The sequence below is a fragment of the Canis lupus genome, chromosome 20 (genome assembly GCF_003254725.2).
Source record: "Canis lupus dingo isolate Sandy chromosome 20, ASM325472v2, whole genome shotgun sequence".
Taxonomy (NCBI): Eukaryota; Metazoa; Chordata; class Mammalia; order Carnivora; family Canidae; genus Canis; species Canis lupus.
In genome coordinates this window covers 28931088-28937087 of record NC_064262.1, presented here as the reverse complement: position 1 = coordinate 28937087, position 6000 = coordinate 28931088, and positions in this window count along the sequence as shown.

Genomic DNA, 6000 nt, shown 5'->3' with positions numbered 1-6000 from the left:
CCCTTTTTTGGAGTCCCAAGCAGATCTGAGCTAGACCAATCAATGGATACTTTGGAGCTGTGGGGAAGGGGCTCCTTTTTTTTTTTTTTTTTTTTTTTGAGTACAAATGGATTAATTCTAGGGTCCAACTTGTGTTGTTTTGATGCTTCTTGTAGCTCCTGGGTACAAGAGGCATACTCATGCGGTGCCCACCACCTATTTCAAGTAGCCTTCTCCTACTTTAAGTACTATCAGGTTACTCTCTTATTTCCTTCCTGGTGTTTACCATAATCTAAGATTATTTCCCGACTCTTGGCTTATTTGTCCTCTGTCTTCTACCACTGGATAAAAGATCTACCATGGTGAAGTTTGTCTTGTTTACAGTTTCTCCACCACAATGCCTGGCACACAGCCTTCAATAAGTATTTGTTTTATAAATGAATCAGTACACAATGGAATGCAAGAGGCTGCCCAGACTTACCAAACCAGCCTTCTAGCCCATGGGGAGGAGAAAGAGAGGCTATCTTCCTTATACTTTCAGTACCTACTATGTGCCAAGCTTTGTGCACATAGCAGTGAACAAAGCAGACAGCCCTTGCCCTCCCAGCACACCGCACTCAGTTGTTAAAGAATCCTGCAGTCCTTGATGAGCACCAGATGATGTATGGACTTGTTGAATCGTTAGATTGTACACCTGAAATTAATGCAACACTGTATGTTAACTATACCAGGGTTAAAATAAGGCATATTGCAGTCCTGCTTGCTTTGTGGACCAAGGAGCTCAAAATTATTTCAATGATGATTCTAATAGTAATTAGTAGTAAGAGTCAACAACTATAATTTATTAAACATTTACAATGTGCCTGGCACTTTACACATATTATCTCATTTAAATCCTTCCACTACCAAGTTAATGTTAAAGATGAGGCAGCTTGGTCTCAGAATGTTAAGTGGAAGCACCCACAGTCACATGGCTGGTGAGTGTTGAAATGAGCCAGTCTAGGTGACTCCAAAGCCTACAATATTGCAGCTACATACCCTGCTTCAGAAACAGGCAGGCTTCATTCAGCAGCCAGGCAGATAGGGCCAGCGTACTAGGGTAGCAATCTCTGCCCTCAGCTAGCTTTAGTTCCAGTAGACCACTCCATTGAACCAGGCAGGCAACTCAGAATGACAACGAGTGACTCCCGCCTAAGGTGCCTCAGCTTCCGGTGATGATAACTGCAGCCATTCCCACCTGAATGCCTGCAACAGAATCAGGTGTTTGACTTGCCTCACTGCACTGAATCCTAATAGCCCACTTCGCAGAGAAGCAATCTGCGGCTTAGAGAGGGCAAGCCTCCAGCCCAGAGTCCCACCGCTGCTCAGAAGCAGAACTAGGTTTCAAAGTCACACCTACCGTACCATAGCCCCAAGCCCCACCTATTTGGATCAATTCACATTCTTCAACTTCTGGGCTTTGGCTCCTGCAGCCTGAGATAGCTCTTCCTCCGCTCCTCCATAGCTAACACCTCCTGGTCTTTGAAGACTCCAATCAGGCATCACTTCCCATACAGTAGCATCTCAGACTTCCCTTTCTTCTGCCCAGTATCGGCCAGAAGTCTCAGCAGAGATTCTGTTCTAGAGCAGAGAGCCACAAAGTCCATGTGTGCATCAGGCTTCCGTCATACCCAGGTCCAAGGAGGTCTTTAGGGCGGATTCTTAATTCACTCTCCCTCTCCCCCTTTAATACTCAGTACCTGAAGGTCTCTGCTAACATTGTGGCAACTATGCCTACCCCACATCCCCGAACTGACAACCAACCTTCTCAGACACCCAGAGGAAAGGCTTGGGCTTTGGCAAAAGGCCTGAGTGGGACTTTTATTGGCCCTAGCTGGGTCAGGTGTCCAGTTGGGAGCCACTCCCTGCGGCCAGGACGATGCTGTGCTCCGATTGGCGGGGCCTGGGTCACATGCCCACCGTGGAGGGACTAGCCCCCACCTTAACCATATGGACTGAGAATGGGGGAGGGGTGACGTCTCCAAAGGAAATGTTGGATGTTGTTACCAGACGGGGAAATGATGATCAGCAGGCAAAAATAACAGATGTCCACTACACACCCAAACCCAGGCTGGATTGAATGCCCAATTTCATCTTCATAACCAAGTTTCATATGGGGATTTTTGTTGTATGTGATTTTTCTCCTCTAATAAGCTGTAAACTCTGGGGCAGAGGCCCTGCCCTTCTCTTCCTTGTACTCCAAACACCCCGTGTGTAGAGTTGGACACATTGGAGGTGTTCACGTCATATTTGTTGAATGAATGATCAGATGTATTCATTAATTTATGAAAAGCTGATGGTGTTATATCTTCTATCAAAGACAGAATCATGGTGGGGTGGAAAGACAGATGCTGAATCGTGTTTCTTAAAACGTAGTCTGGGAAACCAACTGCTTCAGGTTAAAATAGGGTCCTGGGCCACAGAGCAGATCTATTGACTCAGCATCTTAGTAAATAGGGTTCAGGTGCATTTTTAGCAAAACCTTGCTTGCGAATCTTTTATTTTTTTTTAAGATTTTATTTATTTATTCATGAGAGACACAGAGAGGGAGAGGCAGAGACATAGGCAGAGGGAGAAGCAGGCTCCATGCAGGGAGCTCGACTTGGGACTCGATCCCGGGACTCCAGGATCACATCCTGAGCTGAAGGCAGACGCTCAACTGCTGAGCCACACAAGCATCCCCAAAAACTTGTTGTGAATCTTGTACACATTCCTGTTACAACCATGTCAGCGTAGCCAGACAGAATCACCTGAGTGAGTCAGCACTGCATTGTGTTCCACTGTGTGAACTAGAGGGAGTCAAACCTTCTCAGCAACTTCCTTTACTCCTCTTTAAAATGGGGCTAAGCAAACCTACCTAATATGCAATGAATCAACAAGATCATACAGGTAAAGTTTCTTTATAAGGTGCCATATTCCAGTTTCACTGCTTGAGCTTTTGTAAACATAATCACTAACTTCTGGAATACTTCCTATGTGTGTCCCAGGTGCTGTTCTAAGTTCTAGTTATATGTGTTAACTCACGTTAACCTCATGTCGACCTCATGAGATAGGTTCTCTCTCTCACTCGTGCATGCTCTCTCTCTCTCTCTCTTTTGAAGTATAATTGACTTGCAACATCATATTTTTTTCAGATGTGAAAGGTACACCTAATATTCCTATTGTGCAGATGAGTAAACAGAGACGAGATCATTTTTCCTGATAAATGGCCGGGCTAGCTAGGATTTGAACTCAGCTGCTTCGATGCCAGACCCCACTGACTCCACTTTCTGCTTATGGATGATATATTGACATTCCCTACGGACCCACTTTGGGGTGCAAAATGAGGACAGTGAAACTCTTGCGGGGAAAGGAGCTCCAAATATGGCCTCAGACTGAAAGACATTGAAGACAAATTTGAGAGAAGACAAATAACGACAATGGTGTGTCAGGTCATGTGGCCTTGACGGGACACCTTGGTGAAGAACTAATTATTTCAGGCTCTGGTTCGTCTGCAGTAGAAAAGTCTTATTTCCTCCCTTTTCCTGAAATCACCTTTCTAGATTTTATAACACCTCTGTGCTTTGAAAACCAGAACTAGTCTTTCATCTTAGATGACTGTTTTTATTTTTATTTTGAATTGGTATACTTCTCCTTCCTCATTCTTTACTTCTAGACACCAATATATTTTTTCCATGAAGCATGAGCAAAGCCTGAAGTGCAAGCCAAGCCCTCAGAAATGTGATAGCTGTTACCAAGGATTTGAGAGTAAGAATACAAAACCTAGAATCAAGATTTAAATGCTGCACTCTAGTATCTGAGATGGCACTGGTCCCACGTCAAAGATGGAATAGATAAGGCATTAAAAAAAAAAAAAAAACAACCTACAAAATGTGTTCTGTGCTCCTTAGCTGGTGGACTGAACTGAAAACCCCATCTCGCTGCTAGATTCTGTTTACCTGGCTCTGGACACTGGGTGTAAAAGAACCTCCAAACACTTCGGCTGTTAGGAAGCCTGGACGCTTATGTTTAATTAAGATGTAATATATGTCTCATATAGACACATACCATTGACCTACTTTGTTCAAAAAAGGAAACATTGAAATGAAGTGGTTTCTGAAAGCCAGATGAACCACTATGAGAAACAGTTTTAAAACTTCATAACCAGTTCCATAAAGCCCTGTGTGATCAGAGTCCTCATCTCCTTGTCACTTCTGCACTATGCAAAATTAGGAAGGCAATCACCTGGCGGGGAGGGTTTTGCGTGGTCACCAGGAGGGAGCGGAAGAACTGAATGTGAACTGGTGACATATGGTGCTCCTGGGGGGCCTATGACTCTAGGAGAGAGAGAAGGAGCTTGCTGAATGCCAGGGGACTAATTACCAGAACTTTTAGGGAACCCTTAAAGGCTAGCCTGATAGGCTTTTCATTCACGAAAGAAACATCCAGAGGGCAGGGGGTGAGCACCAAGAGCTTCAGATCAGCATCTTCAAAGCCGGGGGCTGGTGGCTGAAGTTTGCTCTGTGGTGGAGAGCCCACCTTCCTGCCCCTTTCCTAGCTCTTGGCCTGTTGAGTTGTGTCCGGTGTCCAACAAGGGGCCTGGCCGCAGCTCCCTTTTCTTGGGCTAGGTACTTTCAACCAGTTTTGAGCAGCCCCATTTCAGATTGGCCTTTTTATGTTTGATATAAAGAATAGTTGTTGGCCAATTTCATCTTTTCATCGCTGTTCTCTAGGCCTGAATCCAAGCAGTTTGTCAGATGCTCATTAACTCCCCCTTTGGCTCTTTCTAGTGTGTCTCCTAAGCTCATTGTGCCAAGAACTAACGCTTTCTTTTACACGATTCTCTTTCTCTGCTCCATCAGGGAGACAAATTACTTTCCAAAAGGGATCGCCAGGGATGGTTTAATGAGAATTTCTTTGGGGCTAGGCATGGAACGCAATGTAGTTAACATTCGGTGGACTTAATTGGACTTTTCTTTTCTGCCTCTTTTTAAAAAAATCTGAAGCTATCCTGTTAATCTCTCATTTGTAATCAATTGTGTTGACTAAACAAAAGTCTAGGTCGTCTTTTCTTCCTGTCCCAGACAATCCTTTGTTGCCTCTAAATGCCTCATTCTTGAGTGATCCTGGTCGTAGATGGGCTCGATTGTTGACAGTTCATTATTGCGCTTTTGTCCATTTAATCTTTCTTGCTGTGTTTTGCATGTGCATGCCTTAATGAGCTCCGTTGGCAATTAACATGTTTCTAGGAGCAAACTGGTTGCTCAGACGTTTGAGAGGGAAGTGCAGGGAAAAGGGCAACGCAGCTGCCTTGAGGTTGTTTATTTCCCAGCGTTTTCTCAAGACTCCTGTCCTGTCGTTAGCAGCTCCCCCACCCTGACTCTCATCCTCCCTCCCCTTCCCCCAGCCCCTTCACCACCGGCACACCTGGATGCCTTGGTGCTCTAACTCTCCTACCGGAGCTCAGGCAGCTTCCTATCCTCCCGTGAGCCAAACAGCAAAACGGGGACCACATAGATCCACTTCTGCAGCCAAGGCAAGAACCAGCACAGTATCCCCCAAAATGTGTCTGGATGCTGGCAACTTCTCTGTGTCGCTCTTTGCAGAGAGGAACCTCTAACCCGCCTAAGGCAATAGGACTGTACAATCTGTTATGTACGAGGCTGTGGCTTTGGAAGAAGGAGGGTTTTTTTTTTTTTTTTTTTTGAGTCTTGCTGGCAAGATTGCTGAAGTGTGAGCAGTCATGGACAGAACAAACATCTTGAAGGGGAAAAGATAATTGGAGTCTTTTTTGTGTCTGTGACAGGATTCCCCTCCCCCGCAATTTGATTTTTTTTAAAATATTTTTTAAGGGCGGCCTCTTCAATTTAATCAAGGTTAGAATATTAATATGCAGCTGATGACTACCTTGTTTAAGTCATTTATTAATATTGCAATCTACACGTCATGCAAACAGTTTATTATTAAGAGGAGAAAAAAAAATCAGAAAACAGAGCCTTTCAC